The 24,501-nt window shown below is 42.9% G+C and overlaps 1 protein-coding gene across 1 annotated transcript in view; it reads right to left on the bottom strand.

Annotated features, from left to right (window-relative positions):
• Window positions 1-24,501, bottom strand: part of SLC9A9 (solute carrier family 9 member A9) — an 885,771-nt gene that overhangs the window by 594,514 nt on the left and 266,756 nt on the right. The gene's annotated exons all lie outside the window — the stretch shown is intronic.

Below are 24,501 nucleotides of genomic sequence, written 5' to 3'. Positions count from 1 at the left end.
TGGATGACAATCTGTCCTGGTCATGTGATGGACACACAGGTTCAGGACTGGTTACAGAGCTGTGTCTTGTAACGATCCCAGCACCTTTGTGTCCATCACATGACCAAGACAGATTTTTTTATTCTGTTGAAGTAAATAATAAGGGTTACTATTGCCTGACAGCAATCAGAGATCTTGAAAACGAAGAGAAATTGATACATAAAGTATATTGGAAAATTTTATTACTTTTTAATGTACTTAAAATAAAATGTATTTGTTGAAACTGGAAAATGCCTTAAAAAATATACTATAAAAGGTGTTTGAATAGTTTACAAACTTTGTATGAAATTAAAGATAAAGTAGATTTTTCTTTTTCAGGCACAATTGATATGAGGCATCTTTCTGGCTCGCACACTAACCACATAGAGACGTTACATCTGTGTGTACACCTGTCAGACTAATACAAATTTGCAATATTAAAATGTGCAATGTTACATAGTTACATAGTTACATAGTTTGTACGGTTGAAAAAAGACACATGTCCATCAAGTTCAACCAAGGGATGGGAAAGGGGAAGTAAAAAATTTCTACACATAGCAGTTAATATTTTTTTGTTCTAGGAAATTATCTAAGCCTTTTTTAAAGCCATCTACTGTCCCTGCTGTGACCAGCTCCTGCGGTAGGCTATTCCATAGATTCACAGTTCTCACAGTAAAGAAGGCTTGTCGCCTCTGCAGGTTGAACCTTTTTTTCTCCAGACGGAGGGAGTGCCCCCTTGTTTTTTGAGGGGGTTTTACATGGAACAGGATTTCACCATATTTTTTGTATGTGCCATTAATATATTTATATAAGTTAATCATGTCCCCCCTTAGTCGTCTTTTCTCAAGGCTAAATAGGTTTAGTTCTTTTAATCTTTCCTCATAACTTAGATTCTCCATGCCCCTTATTAGCTTCGTTGCTCTTCTTTGTATTTTTTCCAACTCCAGGGCATCCTTTCTATGAACTGGAGCCCAGAACTGGACTGCATATTCTAGATGAGGCCTCACTAATGCTTTGTAAAGTGGTAATATTACCTCCCTGTCCCGCGAGTCCATGCCTCTTTTGATACACGACAATATTTTGCTGGCCTTTGAAGCAGCTGATTGACACTGCATGCTGAAATTTAGTTTATGATTTACAAGTACACCCAGATCCTTCTCAACAATTGACTCCCCCAGTGTAGCTCCCCCTAGGACATATGATGCTTGCAGGTTTTTCGTACCCAGATGCATAACTTTACATTTATCTACATTAAACTTCATTTGCCAAGTGGACGCCCAAACACTTAGTTTGTTTAAATCTGCCTGCAATTCACAAACATCTTCCATAGTCTGAACTATATTGCATAGCTTGGTGTCATCTGCAAAAATAGAAATAGTGCTATTAATCCCATCCTCTATATCATTAATAAATAAGTTGAATAATAGTGGTCCCAGCACTGAACCCTGGGGTACACCACTTATAACTGGGGACCATTCAGAGTAGGAATCATTGACCACAACTCTCTGGATACGGTCCTTGAGCCAATTCTCAATCCAATTACAAACTATACTTTCTAAACCTATAGTCCTTAATTTACCCATTAGATGTCTATGAGGGACAGTGTCAAATGCCTTTGCAAAGTCCAAAAACACTATATCCACAGCGGCCCCTCTGTCTAGGCTTCTGCTTACCTCTTCATAAAAACAAATGTGGTTTTTCAAGCATCTCTTTACCTATAAAATGTAGCACTACTTAGTTGCCACTTCTTTAAAACTGATGGTCTCCCTGGATTGTGCAGTCTTGCACTGTCAGTGTAATCCTTGTCTTGATATATAAATGGCATTCTTATCAATTTTTCCGTGAATCCAATTGAATTTAGCGGTGATTGACACAACATTCATTCTGATAAGAGCAATGTTGGTACAGAGTCAAGGCAATTAGGAATCACATACAAAATAGACTATAATCAACTATAGGAGCGATATCAGTCATTTAATGTTTTGAGCTTCTAGCATCAAACCGTCCCGTCCCCCCCCCCCCCCCAAAAAAAAAGGATTTTGAACTGTTCCAAGGTTAATAGTAACTAACACTTAGCAGCATTACTGGTGCATGAATGTAGGGGAGAGTAGGAACAGGCCAGCAAACTGAAATTGATGGCTCCCATTAACATCTGCAGTACAAAAAGACTCTTTCCATTAATTCACATGGCCATTAACAATATCAAATCCCATGCAATGTACTGTGACATATTGACAATGAAACACACATTCTCCAAATGACTTTTTTAATATCAAAACAATCAATATGGGAGTTTAATGTATAGCCTGATATGTCAGTTACAAACTGCGAGCTCAATACGTAATTCGTAAGCCTATTTTATTGCCACTTGCTTTCAAATCACATTTGTCAGCAGAATATAATGGAATTTTTTCTCATCAAAAACACATCAAGCATAGTGATCTTTTCCTGAGTCGTTGCAAAACCTGAATGTTTACAGTATAAACTAGCGGAGATCTGCCTACTACATTACAGGAACCTCAGATGCGGCTCTTGCCCACATCCCAGGGACGCACACTACATTCAATGTGCTGTGTTCTTGTGACTGGTGAGGTTCCCAGCGGTCAGACACACACTAATGCAACATTCACGGCAGATTTTATGGATGGACGTGGAATAACTAATTTATAAGTTCTGATGATAATGGCAGAAACATAGCGCAGAGCTAATATTACACAGTGTACTGTATGGGATGCACAGTGAGCATTCTAGGGCAGAGGGCCATAGCTAAAGGCCCTCCCAACTTCTTCTCATGGCCGATGGCCCGCAGATTTCAGCTGCATCGCTGCGTCTCCTAAGTGACTCAATGATGCAGCACTAGCAGCCAGGGGCGTTGCTAAGGTCTTAAAACATGAGATGACGGCTTATATATATATGTATATATATATATATATATATACACACATATATATATATACACACATATATACACACACACATATATATATATATATATATATATATATATATATATAGGAGACAGCATATACAGTGAAGGAAATAAGTATTTGATCCCTTGCTGATTTTGTAAGTTTGCCCACTGTCAAAGTCATGAACAGTCTAGAATTTTTAGGCTAGGTTAATTTTACCAGTGAGAGATAGATTATATAAAAATAAAAAAAACTGAAAATCACAGTCAAAATTATATTTATTTGCATTGTGCACAGAGAAATAAGTATTTGATCCCCTACCAACCATTAAGAGTTCAGCCTCCTCCAGACCAGTTACATGCTCCAAATCAACTTGGTGCCTGCATTAAAGACAGCTGTCTTAAATGGTCACCTATATAAAAGACTCCTGTCCACAGACTCAATTAATCAGTCTGACTCTAACCTCTACAACATGGGCAAGATCAAAGAGCTTTCTAAGGATGTCAGGGACAAGATCATAGACCTGCACAAGGCTGGAATGGGCTACAAAACCATAAGTAAGACGCTGGGTGAGAAGGAGACAACTGTTGGTGCAATAGTAAGAAAATGGAAGACATACAAAATGACTGTCAATCGACATCGATCTGGGGCTCTATGCAAAATCTCACCTCGTGGGGTATCCTTGATCCTGAGGAAGGTGAGAGCTCAGCCAAAAACTACACGGGGGGAACTTGTTAATGATCTCAAGGCAGCTGGGACCACAGTCACCAAGAAAACCATTGGTAACACATTACGCCGTAATGGATTAAAATCCTGCAGTGCCCGCAAGGTCCCCCTGCTCAAGAAGGCACATGTACAGGCCCGTCTGAAGTTTGCAAATGAACATCTGGATGATTCTGAGAGTGATTGGGAGAAGGTGCTGTGGTCAGATGAGACTAAAATTGAGCTCTTTGGCATTAACTCAACTCGCCGTGTTTGGAGGAAGAGAAATGCTGCCTATGACCCCAAGAACACCGTCCCCACTGTCAAGCATGGAGGTGGAAACATTATGTTTTGGGGGTGTTTCTCTGCTAAGGGCACAGGACTACTTCACCGCATCAATGGGAGAATGGATGGAGCCATGTACCGTCAAATCCTGAGTGACAACCTCCTTCCCTCCACCAGGACATTAAAAATGGCTCGTGGCTGGGTCTTCCAGCACGACTATGACCCGAAACATACAGCCAAGGCAACAAAGGAGTGGCTCAAAAAGAAGCACATTAAGGTCATGGAGTGGCATAGCCAGTCTCCAGACCTTAATCCCATCGAAAACTTATGGAGGGAGCTAAAGATCCGAGTTGCCAAGCGACAGCCTCGAAATCTTAATGATTTACAGATGATCTGCAAAGAGGAGTGGGCCAAAATTCCATCTAACATGTGTGCAAACCTCATCATCAACTACAAAAAACGTCTGACTGCTGTGCTTGCCAACAAGGGTTTTGCCACCAAGTATTAAGTCTTGTTTACCAAAGGGATCAAATACTTATTTCTCTGTGCACAATGCAAATAAATATATATAATTTTGACTATGTGATTTTCTGTTTTTCTTTTTATATAATCTATCTCTCACTGGTAAAATTAACCTAGCCTAAAAATTCTAGACTGTTCATGTCTTTGACAGTGGGCAAACTTACAAAATCAGCAAGGGATCAAATACTTATTTCCTTCACTGTATAGGAGATAGCATATCTATAGCACTACAACCCTATAGCTATGGATAGTGTGACAGACCATGTGGAGAGGTTGTGGATGGGGTCTATATTTCCCCAAGATTTCTGTCTTCTGCTATCTGAAAACAACCCGGGAGTAAATTCAGCAGAGAATGTGGTTCTCCCACTGCGATAGGTTTTATCTAAAACCTGGAAAAGGGCCTGGTTGTTGGAGTGGGGAGAGATGGGTGGGTCCCGACGCCATCCACACAGTCCTGGTCTTGGACTGTCTAGCTATTAATCAGGGGTCAGGTGTGCTAGCCCTTTAAAAAGGCTGCAGTTCAGTCACACTCTCTCTCAGCCATGGGAGAGGAGCTTGTGAGAGCAAAACAGACTGCGGTCATAACAGGTTGTATGGTCTGCATGGTTTATGGTGCCAGGCATTAGGCCTGCACTGTGTTAGTTAGGATACCTGACTGTATAGTTAGTGCCGGACAGACATAGATTTTTTTTTTTATTCGTTTTCTTTTTATTCATGTACAACCTGTAAATAAAACTGGCTGAGGCCAGTAGTACCACATTTTTGCTGTGCGGACTGAAATTTACTGGCGTGTTTGATACCGAGTGCCCGTCTACCCCAGGAGACGACTGTCCCACTACCTAATTCCCTTACAATAGGATTAGAAACATTGGCTCAGCAGACAGTATCACACATGATAGGATTAGATACAGGGCCCAGCTCACTGACATTGCGGCTCCAGCGCTGGACCCAGGAAAGGTAAGTATAATAATTGCTCTGCTTTTTTATGTGTTACTAATTTTTTTTGTGTGTTTGTATTTTTTTGCAGGTTTGGTTGTTGGACTACTTCGGATTTGAGGTCTACTTCAATGACTGTTTTTTTTATTCTCAATAAAATGGTTAACGAGGGTTGTGTGGGTTTTTTAATTTCATTAAAATATTTTTTATATGTCTTAGTATTTTTTTTAAACTTTATTACTACCGCCTTAGTAATGGCCGCTGGCTCATTTACAGCGTCCATTACTAAGGAGAGGCTTAATATTAGCCAGTGAAAAGGATAGCATTAACCCCCATTATTACCCCGGTACCCACCACCACCAGGGGAACCGGGAAGAGCCGAGTACAATCCAGCACTTGACCATCTAGAGGTGGTCGGGTAATGGATCGCACCCGTCTCTTCCCGGTAGCGGTGGTTACCGGGGTAATAATGAGGGATAGTGTTAGCCTCTGCACCGACTAACACTAAGCCCCACCTTAGTAATGAATGCTGTCAATCAGCCAGTGGCCATTACTAAGGCGATAGTAATATAGTTTAAGAAAAAATATTAACACATTTAACACATGTAACCACCTGGTAGGCTTAGATACAGGGCCCCAGCAGACAGTAATCTTATACAGATTACTATCTGCTGAGGACCCATGTCTAAATCTACCATGTGGTAGGCTTCGATACAGAGCCCAGCAGACAGGATCACACCATGTGTGAGACGTCTTTTAATTTGCATGGTCTACTGCCTCGTGGCTGAGCTGTTGTCACTCCTAAATGCTACAACTTCACATTAATAGCACTTACAGTTGACCGGAGCAGATCTAGCAGATCAGAAATATAATGATTTGACGTGGTAAAGATGGTATTCTATGACAGTAACACTTTTAAAGTCACTGTCTTCAGAACGATTTATACTACTACCAATGAGATTGTATGCTTGTGGCTGGAACTCATTTGTCATGCGCGTGAATCTGATATGCTCGTGTGAATGAGTGCTTAGAGTCCCGGAGAACCCCTTTAGTATATTACTTAGTGTGGCTGGCACTCGGGGGTGAACCTAGCCCCTCTGCTGCCTGAGGCGAACTATAAAAAGACGCCCCCCCCCAATCTATCCAAGTTTTTGTCATTACTAGCTTTACACATCAAACACGCAATATATAGATTTTTTTAAATAGGAAAACATTTGTTGTTTATTTGTAAAAGTGCTGTTTAATGTATAGAAAAGATTTCGAGAATTCTACTTACTGTATTACTTTAGTATCATAGATCAGTAACGCAGCATTAACACTGAAAATGGTTTAACATCTTCTATGCCCCCTTTCTATTACCTAATTCACTTATGATTTTTAACTGAGTTCAGTGGCCCGGCGTGGACTGCATGATGAAGTGACGTTGACGTCATCAGCGTGCTCCCGATCTCTTGTGGGCCTCAGGCCTAAACCAGGTTGTGGCCTACAAGAGCAAACGACGGAGCAGGGAGTCAATGGCCAGGGGTTGGCTGGCAAATTTTAGTCTGGGGGGCAAGCACACAGCCCTGGCCCAAGAGTAGCGGCCCATTCTGGGGGCACTGGGCAATTGGCGAGTTTGCCCGCCTAACACCGCTACGGAAGAACTCTGCTACCTGTCAACGGAAAAATCATCCGCTAGGAGGAAAAAATTTTCTTGATGGTGGAGTACAAGAAAGCCCCACCTGGGAATTAGACTTTCTTGTACTCCGCCATGGGAAAGCATTTTTCCCTCTGGTGGATGACTTTTCAGTTTATAGGTAGCAGAGTTACATGAAGGGGAATTATTTTTCCTTGACCTCTAGTTTCTATTGTGGCAAATACATTTTTTTTGACATTTTTATACTGCTAACTTTTTTTTGGTAGGTTCCGCTGGACCGTTTGGTCTACGTCGTAGATTCATTGGACTACTTCGATCTACTTTTTTTTTTTTTTATATCAAATGGTGAAAGAGGGTTGCATGGGGGAGTTTTGATCTCAATAATAATTTTTTTCTTAGGTCTGTTTTTTGTAATACATTATTATGGCCTTAGTAATGGCTGCTGTCTGATTGACAGCGTTCAATTATTAAGGCTGGGGCTTAGCATTAGCCGGTAACAAAGCTATCACTAACCCCTATTATTGCCCCGGTTCCCACTGCCACCAGGGATACCGGGAAGAGCCGAGTACGATCCAGTACCCGACCATCTGAAACTACGGTTAGGCAGTGGGGCGGCTGCAGGCTGGTACTATCAGGCTAGGAAGGGCCAAAAACCGGCCCTTCCCACCCTGGTAATGCTAGGCTGCAGCTGCTTTATTGTATCTGGCTAGTTATGAAAAACAGGGGAAAGCCCATGTAATTTTTTTTAAATAAATAATTGAAATAAAATTACGTGAGATCCCCTTCATTTTTCATAACCAGCCAGATATAATAAAGCAGCAGCAGCCCAGCATTACCAGGGTGGTTTTTGGCCCTTCCTAGCCAGATAGTACCAGCCTGCGGCCACCCCAGTACCCTTCACTTCAGGTGGTTGGGTACTGGATCGTACCCGATTCTTCCCGGTACTCCTGGTGGCGGTGGGTACCGGGGTAATAATAGGGATTAAGTGCTAGCCTTTTTACTGGCTAACACTAAGCCCCTTCTTAGTAATGGACGCTCTCAATCAGACAGCTGCCATTACTAAGGCAGTAATGAAGTATTTAAAAACAGACATAAAAAATGTATTTTATTGAAATAACTCTTCCACACAATCCACTTTAACCATTTTATTAAAAAAAAAGGAAAAAAATCTTAAATCAGCGAAGTAGTCCAACGAATCTACGACGTAGTCCAAATGGTCCAGCGGAACCTGCAAAACAAAAATTAGCAGTATGAAAAATAAAAATAAAGATGGCTGCCCCCACAAATGTACAAACATATGAATAAATAGTTACTTTAGGGAACATATTAAAATAATTAGAAAAAATAGGCCCATAAAGTAAAACATATAAAAAAAAAAATGATAACACCTTTCCTTTAGGCACCATGCATACGACAGTAAAAACGGCTGTAATTACGGGATGTAATTACGGGCCCATAGACTTCTATTGGCCACGGGTACTTTCCCGTTTGTTTACGGGAAGGTGCCCGGGCCGTTGCAAAATATAGATCATGTTTTATTTCAGGCCGTAATTATGGCACGGGCAGGCCCATAGAAGTCTATGGGGCTCCTGTAATTACGGATGGCTACGTGTGTGTACCCGTACTTACGGGAGCGTTGCTAGGCGACGTCAGGGGATAGTCACTGTCCAGGGTGCTGAAATAGTTAAACGATCAGTGCACGATAGAGAGAAGGGGCAGCACTGATCTGCAGTAACTCTTTCAGCAGCGTGGACAGTGACTACCGCTGGACAGGGGGTAAAAACCTGCAACAAAAAAAAGTTCAGACTTACCCAGAACTCCTTACTTCTTCCTCCAGTCCGGCCTCCTGGGGTTACGTTTCGAGGGTGACAACGGACCCGTATTTACGCCAGTATTTACAGGAGTGAAAAAATACGGTTGTCTGCATGGGGCCTTAAAGAGAACCTTTCATCTGCCCATACGTGTGCAGAATGTAATGGGCAGGGCTGCACAAACTCTGCGCGACTTTAAAAAAATGTCCAATCCTCCTTCGTTATTTAGATATCGGTGCCGTAATATTTGGCGCCCGATATTTAAATAACCCCCTGAACTGTCAATGGTGAGGTAATTGGCATCGCTGTGATACTGTCCAATCAGCTACGGACAGTGTCACAGCATGAGCTGGAGGGAGAAGAGCGTGTGCACGCGCAGCTCCGCCGCCACTACAGAACAGAAGAGGAGAAGGTTGTGAATTCTTCTCCTGTTCCATGGCATCGGAGCTGTGCGCACGCACACTCTCACTCTTTAGCTCTCGGCAGACAAGGACGACAAGACTGATCTCTCGCGAGAGATGACACAGTCTTGTACTTGCCTGCTCAGAGCTGAAGAGTGAGAGCGTGCACGTGCACATGCTCTCCTCTCTCCAGCTCTTGCTGTTGACACTGTCCGTAGCTGATTGGACAGTGTTACAGCGATGTTACACGCCCCATTGTCAATTACCGCCCCATTGACAATTCATGGGGTTCTTTAAATATTGGGCGCCAAATATTACGGCACCTTATCTAAATAAGGAAAGTGCCCCAGAGTTTGTGCAGCCCTGACCATTACATGCTGCACTCAAATGCACATCTATGGGCAGGTGAAATGTTCTCTTTAAAGTGCAAAAAACTTTTTAAAAACTTTCGACGTGTCAGAAGTTTTGATCAGTGGGGTCCGAACACTGAGACCCCCCCACTAGTCGCTAAAACGAAGCAGCAGAAGTGCCCGGGTGAGCGGTGTGCCGCTTCAATTCTGTTTGGCTTTCCTTGGAGCAGTGTACGGGCTCAATAGAAAGTCTAGGAGTCCGTACACCGCTCACTCGGCTAAATGTCGATCATAAATTAAGCAGCACAGCGCTCACCCGAGCACTTCTGCTGCTTCGTTTTAGCGATCGGTGGGGGTCTCGGTGCTCGGTCCCCCACCGATGAAAACTTCTCTTCACTATGACATGATAAAAGTTTAGTTACAGTTCAAAGGCTATGTACACCTTTACAAGTGTGTGTGTGTGTGTGTGTGTGTGTGTGTGTGTGTGTGTATATATATATATATATATATATATAAAGATATCTATCAATGCGATTGGTGCAAGTTTTAATTACTTTTTATTGAAAATTATTGTTACTTTTTGAGATATAGCTGCTTTGCATCCTGTATACAGAACGGCTGTATATAGCGCTGAGACCTGAATCCATTAGGTCGCCTATTATCGATCACATCTAAGTTATGAACTTAGATGTGATCGGTAACAGCTCGATCCTGCAGGACCCGCTGACACTGAATCCGACAGTCCCTGCTGACCTGACGGATACAGCGCTATATACAGCTGCTCTGTATACAGGATACAAAGCAGATGTATCTCGAGAAGTAAAAATTATTTTTAATAAAAAGTAATTAGAAAGTTGCACCAATCACACTGAACCCCCCCCCCCCTTGTACTATAATAACTACTGAGGATGCTATGGGGGGATTATACTACAAGGAGGGTACTGACTCTGACTGCTGTGTGGGAAGCTATACTGCGCTCAGCTTCCTGCCCCCACTAATTTAAGTGATGGGGGGGGTTGTCTGAGCATCTTACTAACAGCTGAGGGCTCTATGGTGCTGAATAATTCCCCCCCATAGAGCCCTCACTAATTACTATACTGCAAGGTGGGGTCTGGGCGATTAACGGACTGCTAAGGGCTCTAAAGGGGCGGATTCCTCAGCAGTCAGTCAGACGCTCAGACCCCCGCTAATCTTGCAGTATGGTGGCTAGTGAGGACTCTATGGGGAAGATTATTCCCCCCTATAGAGCCATCGGCTGTCAGTAAGATGCTCAGACCACCCCTTGTAGAATCCCCCGCCCTTCAGTGTCGACCGAACACTTTTGAATTAGTAAGGGCAGGTTTATGGGGAAGGATTATACTGCACTCAGCTTCTTGCCCCTACTAATTTAAAATGGGTCGGACAACGCTGGGGGGCCGGGAGTATACTGCAAGGGGGGGTCTGGGCGTTTTACTGACCGCTGGGTGTCGGTGGAAGAGAGAGGGAGCTCCTTCCCTCCAAAACAATTCAGATGCGGCACTCGCTATTGAGCGTTGCATCTGACGGGTTAAACGGGTGAAATCGATACTGATATCGATCTCACCCGTTCGAGCACGGATGCCCCCAACCCTCAGCTACCTCTGGTAGCTGAGAGCAGGGAGATTTAACGGCTCCCTGCTCTGTTTATTTATTCTGATGCAGCGCCGTGAAAAGGCGTATGCATCAGAATAAAGCCCATTAGTGGCCGCCGTGAAAAGGCGTATTGGTGCTCTCTAACGGGTTTGCTCTGTTACCAGTTCATCACTTCCCTATGTCCTACAATCCATTTGTACCTGTTTTACATTGACACCAATAATAAAAATAACCCATCCGTTAGACATAGTTTTTTTTAAAACTGAAAAAAATTTCCTGTGATTTCAATTGGATTTTTAACAGATCGTTATTCTAATCTAAAAACGGATCAGAGTAACAGATTATACAATGCAAGTGTGAACTAAGGCCCTGTTTACATTTGCGTTCAGCATTCCGTTGTTCTGCTCCGTCAGCGGAGCAGAGCAATAAAAATGCCATAATTGCAGGTTCCGTTGAACAACGGAGACAACTGATGCCTGACAGGACCCATTGACTTTAATGAATTCCGTTGTATATCTGTAGGGGTGTTCGTGTATTTACCAGAAACAAAAGCGCTATCGTTAGCGGTATTTTTGACAGAATCTGCGCCGGAGGCCCCTAACAGAATCGCCGAAGAAGATGTGAATTAGGCCTTAAGGTCCTATTACACAGCCCGACCTGATCAACGAGACTGCTCTTTTGCCCCTTTCACAAGGAGCTAGTAAGAGGACGAGCGCTTGTTACTCAGATCGGTCATCCCCATACACTTCTATCATGTCGGCAGCGCGTCTCCCTGTTTAAACAGGAAGATGCACTGCCGACAACGGTAATATTTTCAGTATTCAGAACGATACAATAAGCTGATGAACGAGCGTTACACAGGGAAATTATCGGGAATAAGCGTTCTGTGAATGCTTGTTTGCCCGATAATTGGCCAGTGTAAAAGGGTCTCTAGCCTGACAGATAAAAATATAATTTGTAGGCAACAAAGATAGAAATCAATAACCTAATTATATTAATTGACAAATATAAATGCATTCTCTACCAGCTAAGTAGTAAATATTGAAAAGATAAAATGAATAAATGGATAGTAAATAACTTATAAACCTTATAAACAGGATAATAGAATAATATTAAGCATCCTTTCACCCAAATAAATCATTAATAAACTTACTGTGATGTCCTGCAGACCAGGAACAATACAAGATAAAAAGTAGTCTATCACAAAGTTAATAGCAGGATATCATGCAGAGTTCTTTTTGTACCGCTTACAGCTCTTTAGCCTCTACTTCCAGCACATTAACTCTGCCCCTACTGTATGCCAGAGCAATCCTGCTGCACACTGCTCTCATTAAAGACGGCACACCACCCTGGAGCAAAGTCAGAGCCACAGAAATCGTGCACATAATCTATGATTTACAGCCAAAGTTCAACACTGAACAGCGATATATTCAATTCTCCAACATTTCTCATCTCACAAAACTCAGCCGGTCATCGTGAATTATATCTTATAGCATTTTTATCACTGCAATATAGTCCTATGAATCAGATCATACTGTAAATAAAATCCATTTGTATCTGATCTAAAATTCTAGTTATATATATATCTCAATGCAATTAGTTGTACTACTATTGTATATTGATGGGGTATATAGAGTAAATGATGATGCCCTCCAGTTGTGCCCCTCTGCTGTGGATCCGCCATTTTAGGGTCCCCTCTGTGCTGTAGCACTTCTTGGACTACAAGTCTGAGACACTCCCACTCTTCTCGGATATTCCAGGGCTGCACATGTGAGCAGTTCCGTCTAATCCATGAACAGAGGAAGTGTCTTAGGCTCGGTCTGAGAAGCGCTGTGTCCATTTTGAGACAACACAAAGGGGACCCTAAAATGGCGGCATCTACTGCATATGGGCACAACTGGAGGGCACCAGGTAATATTACTCCATATACAACATCACATTTAGAATTTTGTCCTGAGATCGGAGGGTCGCTTTAAGAGGAAGGATAGGAATCCAATATGTAAAAAAAAAAAAAAATCAACGTGTTGTTTCTATACTGTACTATATTGCTTTGTAAAAACATACAGTACATATCTTCCATTCTTAGGCTCTGTTCACATCTGCATCTGTCATTCCCATTGTTCTGCTCTGTAATAGTAGCAAACAACAAAAATGACGACAATGACAGATCTGTCACATGACGAACACCAACGGCACACGACGTACCCCATTGCGGTCTGTCGTGTTTCCAGCATTGTGTCCGTCATTTTAACAGACAAAATAGTGCATGCTGCGCTATTATATTCTGCATTTTTTTTACTGATCTGCGACAAGGGCTCCTAACTGAGCCTTCAACACAGATTTGGACACAGCCTAAAACATTTATGGCTATTAGCAGTGGCGTAGCTATAGGGTTCGTAGCGGTCGCAATTGTGACCGGGCCCTGAAGCCAGCGAGGCCCGCCTCCCCATCAATAAAAAGTTACTATAGTAACTGGGGCCGCGGGCCCGTTACTATAGTAACTGACAGTACTTAACTGCCTGTTCTGGAGCGCAGCGGAGGTCCTGACATCACAGCGCTGTGCGCCACGCACAACATCCCGACCCTGGATAGCGTCAGGACAGGATGCTGCGGCTGAAGAGGAGGGTAAGATTAATATCCCTGTCTGCTGACGCTGATAGGTCGGGGTCCGACTCCCGGTACCCCCGCCAATCAGCTGTTTTGAAGGGGCCACAGCGCTCATACGAGAGCAGCTTCCCCGTCATTCTTGTCACTTGCTCACACTGTGAATCTGTGTCGGCCACTCACAGTGTGAGCAAGTGAGGGAAACGAAGGGGTAGCACCTCTCGTAAGAGCGCTGCGGCCCTTTCAAAACAGCTGATTGGCGGGGTCCCGGGAGTCGGACCCCGACCCATCAGCTATTGATGGCCTATCCTGAGGATAGGCCATCAAAATGTTTAGGGACTCGACAACCCCTTTAAGCCCCTGGATCACATCATGGGAATCCCTGTGACGCGATTGAGGGACATACCATATATGGGCAGACAGCCCAGGGTCCATTGAAGGACCCCAGGGCTATCCTACCATATTTCCTGTTAGGGCATACTTAGGTATGCCCTAACAACTGCCTGTGTACTATCAGTACACAGGTAAATGTACTGCCATAAATCTGATATATGCCAGCACATTAAAGTTTAAAAATAAAGTAAAAACATAAAGTAATATTAAATAAAAAACAATACACATACACCTTTTTTTTACAATAAACATTAAAATAAGTCTCAATACATAAAATATACATATTCTGTATTGGTGCGGCCGTAATAACCTGCACAACAATTTTTTAGCATCATTTATGATGTGTACGCTGTAAAAAAATAAAAATAAAAACTGCTTTCCTTCACTTAGGCTGGATTCACACGAACGTGGCGTTTTTGCGCGCGCAAAAACCACTTGACAGCTCCGTGTGTCATCCGTGTATGATGCGCGGCTGCGTGATTTTCACGCAGCCGCCATCATAGAGATGAGGCTAGTCGACGTCAGTCACTGTCCAGGGTGCTGAAAGAGTCAACTGATCGGCAGTAACTCTTTCAGCACCCTCGACAGTGATTTCCGATCACAATATACAGCAACCTGTTAAAAGAAAAAGACGTTCGTACTTACCGAGAACTTCCCTCCCGGCCGTTGCCTTGGTGACGCGTCCTTGGTGATGCGCCTCTCTTGACATCTGGCCCCACCTCCCTGGATGACGCGGCAGTCCATGTGACCGCTGCAGCCTGTGCTTGGCCTGTGATTGGCTGGAGCTGTCACTTGGACTGAATTGTCATCCCGTGAGGTCAGACTGGAGGAAGAAGCCGGGAGTTATCAGTAAGTCAGAACTTCTTTTTTTTTTACACGTACATGTATATTGGGATCGGAAGTCACTGTCCAGGGTGCTGAAACAGTTTAACTCTTTCAGCACCCTGGACAGTGACTATCTCCTGACGTCGCGTACCGGAAATTTTTTTGCCGGGTTCGGTCAAAACGAGTTCGGCCAGGTTCGCTCATCTCAAAGACACTCCGTTTGGATGTTTGTAAACAGAAAAGCACGTGGTGCTTTTCTGTTTTCATTCATCCTTTTGACAGCTCTTGCACGAATCACGCAGTTCGCACGGAAGTGCTTCCGTGCGGCATGCGTGGTTTTCACGCACCCATTGACTTCAATGGGTGCGTGATGCGCGAAAAACGCCGAAAGAACGGACATGTCGTGACTTTTTTTCAGTGGACTCACGCTGAGTAAAAATCATGCACATGTCCGCACGGCCCCCCACGGACGTTTTTCCCGTTCTTCTGAATAAAGCCTTATTGTGGGGCATGAGGTGTGATGAATTTAAATTCATCATCACATTTATTACTGTTGGCAAAGTATCGTTTTGGTATCAAAATTGCAATACTAAACAAAGTATCGGTATCGAAGTCCAAATTCTGGTATCGTGACATCCCTAGTTCTGACAATACCAGAAGGCGATACACTGGAGAATGCATCACCTACGTATTTTAAGCATATATGGCTCTGTTCACTTTACACTTGAGCCTTCCGTCTGTGGTTTACTTTATTAGGATTTTCCCGACCTTTACCTCCAACCGTATTGGTATACAGTAGTTTACGTCGCCAATAGGCTTCCATTGTAAAAAAAAGAAAAAGTGTTACTGTGTTCCTCTGTATAGAATTCCATAGTTTTCTATGCTATACAGCAAAAATAAAGTTACTGTATACTGACACATACTGGCCCTGTGTCTGGCAAAAGAACACTTTTGGCGGGTAAAAGGGGACCTATGGATACATTGCTTACATTTTCCAGCTCTCTACCTCTCAAGGGTTAATGTTGATCTGGATATTGTGGTATAAAAGGTTATTGTGCATAAACCCATTATATTAGTACAGAAGTAGTGACCTTGTATTCTCTGGATGTATTTATTTCATTTTTTTTAGTATACTAGACACCAAATTAATGAAATTTTACAAAATACAGATAAATAAAAACTAAATTTCCATGAGATAGAGGCCGGCTGAATGACCAGGACATGCACAGTGATGTTTTACATTTGCTGATATGCTCATTGCTACTGGTCACTTGTGGCAATAATATGACTCCTCTGAGTCTTGGACAACTATAAAAGTATTATGTTGTGACTCAAGTTTTTTGGTGTTGATGAAAACCACAAGAATAAAAAAAAGTATTGCTGATGTTATTGCATTTTTATTGCCTTTGAACTACAGAAGATATTACATTTCTACAACAAATCTCCCAGTTATCAATGTCTGAGAATAAGAACTGCTGCAGGTCACCTTGTAGCATTTATCTATCAACTTCAAAACATAACTAGTAAAGCTTGGTCGACATGTCCCTGGTAGAACCTAGCATTAAAAATGTAAAGCCGGGGTGTGGCTTGGCTGCCGGACTGAATGGCCGCTTGAGAGCTCAGCTCTGCATCGCACCAGCGACTAACAGCGACTTATACCTCTCATGACGTCCAAATTTGCCCTCATCGGAGGATAAAAGATTCCAGGATGCCTAGGAGACGGAAATCGGTGGCCAGACCAGAGAAACTGCTGGATTTTTACTTCCCACATAACCGCCAGGCGGATCAAGAAGGCGCCGACGCCTGCTCTCAAGCAGGCTCACTCACCTCAGACCCGCGATCTCCTCTCAGACACGCTACTGTACCTCCACGCAGAAGCAGCTCTGTCCCGGCGCCTCAGGCACTCGGAACTCCTCTTCAGAACAACTTGGGACTCCGACCCTTGTGCTACCGGAACTCAGAGGCCGCCATCTTGTGTAACGCTCACGCAGTCCTTCACCTTCATCTCCTGACTTTAGGAGTCCTGACAAGCAGAAACAACGCCTGCAAGTTGCACAACACTTACTGGGGAAGGTAGGAGAAAGTGCCAGTGATGAATGTATGACTTCTGTGCAGACAGATGTTTTTGCTACTGTGCCATCCACATCTAATCCTGTCACAAAACCTACTCTTAAAACCATGCTGCAGGCTCTGCAACAATCCCTACACTATGGGTTCGCTCGATTACTCAAACCCATGTCTGAAGCGATACACGCTGTGGAAGATAGGGTACAATATGTAGAATCCAAAATGAGTGTCTTTGCATCATCCCACAACGAACTCATTGATGCTCATTATGATCTTGAATCCGACCTGTCCCAGGTGAAAGCAAAAATTGCTGATCTGGAAGACAGATTCCGACGGAATAACGTCAAATTTTGAGGCATTCCTGAAGACGTAGCGGCCAAAGATTTGACCCACTTTATTCAAGGATTCTAGAGATCTGACCATAGACATAGCCCACAGGGTTTCGAGGCCAAAACATCTAGCTGAGGAGGTTGCGACGGATGTCTTGGCTCTCCTCCACTTTTTCCACATTAAAGAGCTCTTCATTGCTGCCACCAGGCAAAATGATGCAATCCCTGTGCAACACAACTCCATTTATGCGGATCTCTCTGCCACCACTCTACAGCTCCGGAGACAACTCTCCCCTATCACTACCGCACACAGGGATAACAAGATCTTATACAAATGGGATTTTCCAGTTCGCTTACTGATCAACAGGAATAATTCCATGCACGTGATCAGATCCGTACAAGATGGATCTTCCCTACTACAGCAATGGGGCATTCCGGTCACTTCCTCAGAGCCTATACGGAAGGCTCCTCCGCAATCCATCAGTGATGAATGGCAATTGAACAAACTTCACAACCGTCCGCGACGTTGAGGTAAATCCAATAGTATATGCACTGCTGCTTTTGGGGCCTAAAAGTCCAGTTCACAAACTGACTGTTTCCCGTCGCCTCTATCTGAACATCACTACTGTTCAGACCACTTCTCTACAAGAGTGGGTGAATGCTTTTGTTTTGTTATTATACGTTTTCTATCTGTTTTGTGCAGCCCTCTTTCCATAATATCTCTCTGTACCGTAGTCTAATTGTATATCTAGCACCTAATTTCATGTTGCATAATGTTTTAAGCAATGACAATGTGACGCTAATATCCAACTGGAATTGCAGTCAACAGCTCGCCCTCTTTCATAATGGCTCTTAAAATTGATTCTCTAAACGTGAATGGACTTAATAGTCCACACAAACGTGCATATATGTGGAAATAAGCGGAACAGTTAGCATGTGACGTATTTTGTATACAGGAAACACATCTTCTGAAAAAAGATGCACATCACATAAAACACCCCCAATTTCCCCCTGTTTTTCAGTCTCATCACTCTACAAAAACCTGAGGCGTTCTGGTGGCTGTAAAAACTACAGTTGTCTTTCAATTGATTGAGTTGTTAGTTGATCCTAACGGCAGATATGTCCTTGTGGTTTGTTTGATAAATAATGTACGATATCCTATATTGACGCTATATGCACCAAATAGCCACCAGCTGAGGTACCTACATAAAATTCTCAGACTAATTTCCAAACATAAACAAGTTAAGTTAATTTTATGTGGGGATTTTAACTCTATAATGGATGTTGATATGGACACCACTTCACATTCTCGCCACTCACATACTAACCTTAGTGACTTGTTTTGGAAGGAGGAGATACATGATGTCTGGCGTATGCACCACAGTACAGAGAGAGATTTCTTGTTTCACTCTCAAGTGCATAACAGCTATTCTAGAATTTATATGTTCCTTGTAGATAGGGAAACACTTTTTCTGTCACAATCAACGACTATTGGAGACATTGATTGGTCAGATCACGCTCCAGTCATTTTAACGATTGCAGAAACTTACAATACTCCTCCAGACTATCTTTGGAGATGCAACTCTTTTCTTTTGTCACATCCTACTTATAAATGAGATGTTGAAAGGGACCTTCATGAATATTTTCAACATAATGATACGCCGGGCATCGACATCTCCTCCTTGTGGAATGCTCACAAGGCGTACATCTGGGGTACTTTCATCGGACTGGGTCACAAACTCAGAAAAAAGAGATTGGCTGAGGTTTCTTTGTTAACTAACGAGATCCGCATTTTAGATGCAAAAAATAAATTGTCGCCTTCGAATGTTTGGGCCTCACAGCTGTTCCTCCTGAGACAACGTCTCTGCCTCTGTTTATTGTCTAAATATGAGAAAAATCTTAGGAAAACCAAAGCTTGGTATTATTCACAAAACAATAAGGCAGGGAAAATTCTTAGCTGCTTGTCTTAAAACTCGATACCAGAAATCTAGGATTCGATATTTGATAGATCCCCACACTCAAAAAAAGATTCTAGATGCTAGAGATATAGCAGATCAGTTTCGCAAATACTACTCCTCCTTATATAACTTAAAAAATGACCCCTTTACAGAATGCCCTAATCCTCCTGATATATTGGAATTCCTCCAGAAAGCTTCTTTGCCTAAATTATCCCTGGAACAATTGGGATCTTTAAATGCCCCTATAACAGTGCAAGAAATTTTGACAGCTATAAACTCACTTCCCCAAGGCAAGTCATCTGGTCCAGATGGACTTACTAACTCCTATTATAAAAACCTATCAACTACACTGCTCCCTTACTTGATAAAAAGATTTAAGCAAGCAATAGATCTTGGTTCCCTTCCTAAGGAAAACCAGTCAGCAATTATTGTTACGCTCCTTAAACCGGGTAAAGCTCCTTATGCCCCTCAAAACTTGAAAATAATTTTTCAAGTATTTACAAATAAAACACTGTCTTGCGAAAACCCATAACTGTGATGCTCTATGCAACTTTAAATTATTTGGACTCTTTGCCAGATGAGTTAAAGTCTTAAAACCCATATACAACATGCTAAATTCTGACTATTGTTTCGCCAAATCCCAACCGCTTAAGACATGAGAAAAATAATTGGGTCATACCTTTGAAAACACAGCATGGTTGGCCTCCTTCAAACTTATACATATTGCTCTTCCGTGTATTCTCACATGTAGAAGCGGCTATTAAAACTTCTTTAAGATGGTACTACACTCCTGACCGTTTGCACAGGATGTTTCCCGAGACCTCACCTGTATGTTGGAGGGGATGCGGCAACACAGGCACTCTTTACCATGTCTTATGGCAAGCTAGATAGCCATTGGACCCCAGTGTTTGGACTTTTGACGCAAGTATTTCATTGTCAAATCCCACAAACACCCCAACTTGCATTGCTCTTTCTTGAACTGAACAAAGTCCCTTTTAACGTGAGATGCTTGATCTGTAAAATTCTTGCCATGGCAAAACTAGTTATAACACGACACTGGAAAGAGGTTAATGACCCTTCCCTAGATGAACTAATATCTTTACTTAACACGACTTGTGCATATGAAAGAATCTTAGCCTTAGGCAATTCCTCGTTCTCTAAATTTAACCTCATGTGGAACCCTTGGTCTCAAAGTGTTTACTATAAAAACGAATGTGCCTGATTTATGTAACAATGTACATGGTCATACTTCATATGTGATGCCCTACGGTATATAGACTACGCTTGTAGTCTCTCCTTTAGCTGCACTAGTTGTTTATTTTTCAGTTCTTTACTGTTATTTTACTACGTTCACAAATGTAGTCGCTTTCTTCTGCTTCAATGAGCTGTAGCTCTTATTGTGACTGCACTTTATGTATTTCATGCATACTATGTTTGTACCTTTCTCATTTACAAAAAACTCAATAAAAATCATTGAAACGAAAAATATAAAGCCAATGTAGCTTTAAAGCTTTGTAAAGATGTAGCCATCTTTATCTTGAATTTTAATGCATTAAATACACAGTGGCAAGAAACTTAAACTTTACTTTTTCAATGGCTTTTCAATGACTTTTGATGTGTGATATCACGCTGCAGAAAGTTATCAGAGTCAGGGCTTATTCAGACGAACGTGATATACGTCCGTGCAACGCGCGCGATTTTCACGCGCCTCGCACGGACCTATGTTAGTCAATAGGGCCGTTCAGACAGTCAGTGATTTTTACGCAGCGTGTGTCCGCTGCGTAAAACTCACGACATGTCCTATATTTGTGCATTTTTCGCACATCACGCACCCATTGAAGTCAATGGGTGCGTGAATATTACGCGCAGCACACGGAAGCACACGTGTGACGCGCGTGATTCGCGCAACAGCAGTAAAGACTATGAATGTAATCAGAAAAGCACCACATGCTTTTCTGTTTACAAACATACAAACAGAATGTCATAATGATGGCAGCTGCGCGAAAATCATGCAGCCACGCATCATACGCTGCTGACACATGGAGCTGTTATGGACCTTTTGCGCGCGCAAAACGCCACGTTTTTTGCACGCGCGAAACGCACATGCTCGTGTGAATCCGGCCTCAAGATAAATTTGGCTACATCTCTAAGCACTATACTACCATCCTATTCTTGCTAAAATTGTAATAGATGAATTGAACCTGTATGATATTAAAGATTTAGGCAAATAGAAGAAATACTTGAACCATGCTGGAAGACTGATGTTGGGAGGCATACATTAGCTGAATAACTACATTGTACCTGCTGGACCTCCTGGATGCTGCACATGGTGGAAGAGTACAGTCATACCACATAACGTTTCAGAACAGGGGATGCCGAGAAAGATTGGCAACAGTGAATTGATTCATCAAAGACCACTGAGGACAATGATATTAAGATCTGAGCTTTTAGGTTTGCATTCTCCGATCATTGTAGTGATGAAAACATGAGCTGATAAATTGTTGGGATTCCAAATGCGATCCATGACCCTATCAAAAGGCCGAACCACAGATTCTGCCCGGACCAGGGCAAGGGGTAAGCACACACACATTCATGACTTTCTTCACACTGCTGTATTTTTGGCTGTGTTTTTCTCCATATATTTCATTAAACTAAAAACACATTTGAGCTCAGCAGCAGAAATAAAACAAAAAACAGATCATCCAAAATTGATACTTGATTTTTGGAAAATACATATGGAGGAAATATAGACCTGAGGTTCGTATATACAGTAAATACATGTACATAAACATGCACACAACACAGCTTTTGGAGATTTTACTGTCCATAATTACAGACCCATTCACTTCTATTGCCCACGGATACCTTCCCATATATTTACGGGAAGGTGTCCGTGCCGTAGAAAGGCTCCACAAAAGATAGGACATGTCCTATTTTTTTGCTTTTTACGGACCATGCTCCCATGCTTTATATGGGAGCATGGCCTACAAATGCGGATGGCTGTCCGCGGCCGGCCGTGCCCATAATAACGGACTGTGATTACGGGCACGGTCGTGTGAATGGGGCCTAAGACTTTGTCCACACTAGCGTCACAGTTCCTATTTATAACAGAGTCATGAATGATGTGAAGGATCCAATGAATCAAAATGTAAACAGATGGACCCCATTCACTTTAGTGGGGTCTGTCAGGTTGCAAAAAATAGCACTGCAGACTTGCGCTATCCTTAGCATCAAAAATACCATAAAGCTTGATGGAAGCCCCCAAGAAAACTCCCTAGTGTGAACAGAACTATTCCATTCTTTATGGTTGAGCAAAGAACTCAGCAAATAGAAGTGCTCATGACTGACAATGGCGAATCATCATTAGGGCATTTAGGGTGGGCGCCCGAGGCTCCTGGGGGGCCCATGGCTCCCAAAGTACAATGCAGTTTTGTTGTGTTTTTGCCGCAAAACTGCATTGTGTATGTCCTGCAAATTTACCTGCAGACATAAGGTCACATGGCGTTTTTCGGCTGCGGCCAACGAGCGCTGCGGGCAAAAAACACAGGGAAAACCGCTTTCTCTGCCTCCCACTGATGTCAAAGGGATGTCCGAGGCAGAAATGCCTGAAAGGGCAAGACGCTTATTTTTCCTGCAAGCGTTTTTTCCCACTCTTGGGAAAAAAACGCATCCGCCTCCCATTGAAACCAATGGGAAGAGATTTTGGCAGTTTTTTGGCGCGGTTTCCGATGCGGTTTCCACGTCAAAAACCGCTCCAAAAAAACCTCAGTGTGAATAGGTCCTAATGGGATGGATTTGTTTAAGGGGTCTGGGGGTCTGTATTTAGGGGGTCTGGTCTGGGGTCTGTATTTAGGAGGTATGGTCTGGGGTCTGTATTAGTTTAAGGGGTCTGTATTTAGGGGGTCTGGTCTGGGGTCTGTATTTAGGGGTCTGTATTAGTTTATGGGGGTCTGTATTTAGGAGCCTGGTCTGGGTTCTGTATTAGTTTAGGGGGTCTGGTCTGGACTCTATATTAGTTTAGGGAGTCAGGTCTGGGGTGATTTTTAGTTTAGGGGGTCAGGTTTGGGGGTCTATATTTAGGGGTCTGGTCCGAAGTCTGTATTTAGGGTGCTTGTTCCGGGGGTCTGTGTTTGTTTAGGGGGCTCTAGTCTGGGCACTGCAATAGTTTAGAAGGTCTGGGTTCTGTATGTATTCTAGGTTCTGGTCTGGGGTCTGAATTTATTAGTCTGAGTAAAATAGATTGTCCGGGCATATGGATAGGTCATCAGTATGAAAAAACGTCCCGTCCCAGGACAACCCCTTTAATGTATGGGCCTGGGCCTTGGTGTCTAAATTTTTGTGTTTCTATAGAAGCTGGAAATGGCTGCTGAAGCAAGGAGCAAAGATGTCTCATCCGAAGTCGCCATGACTGTCTGTCAGCTGGAGAAGAAAAGAGAACGACTCCCATCAGAGAAAACATCACTTGTGAGTCACTGGATCTATAGAGGATCTGTCCCCTCTCCTGACATGTCTGTTGTAGGATATCCTTGTATTCCACATAAAGTCTCCGTGTAGCCCAGGACTAATAGACAAATGTGTGTTACCATTCCCATTTTCAAGAGGATGTGTCCCTACACAGTGTTAGGCCCCATGCACATGACCGTATTTTTTCCCTCCTGTAAATACTGGTCGTAAATACGGGTCCTTTGTCACACATTTTTGACCCTTATTTACGGACCCGTGACCATAAATACGGGTCCGTTGTCATCCGTATTCCTCACGTATTTACGGACCCATAAGAAAAGGGGGGCTGGAAATCATGTCACAATCATGTCCAAACCCCTTAAAAGAGTCACATGATCGCTCAGACGCCATTTTCTCTGCTTCTCTTTATTAAAAAATGTAAATCCCCTGATGTTGCCTAGCAACACTCCTGTAATTACGGGTGCACACACGTAGCCACCCATAATTACGGGAGCCCCATAGACTTCTATGGGCCTTCCCCGTGCCGTAATTACGGCCTGAAATAAGACATGATCTATATTTTTCAACGGCCCGGGCAAATTCCCGTACGCAAACGGGAAGGTACCCGTGGCCAATAGAAGTCTATGGGCCCGTAATTACGGTAGTTTTACGGTCGTGTGCATGAGGCCTGATTCGGTCAG

Source organism: Rhinoderma darwinii, chromosome 4 (genome assembly GCF_050947455.1).
Source record: "Rhinoderma darwinii isolate aRhiDar2 chromosome 4, aRhiDar2.hap1, whole genome shotgun sequence".
Lineage (NCBI taxonomy): Eukaryota > Metazoa > Chordata > Amphibia > Anura > Rhinodermatidae > Rhinoderma > Rhinoderma darwinii.
Note: the sequence above shows the minus strand (reverse complement) of the source record. Positions and strands in the feature narration are given on the sequence as shown.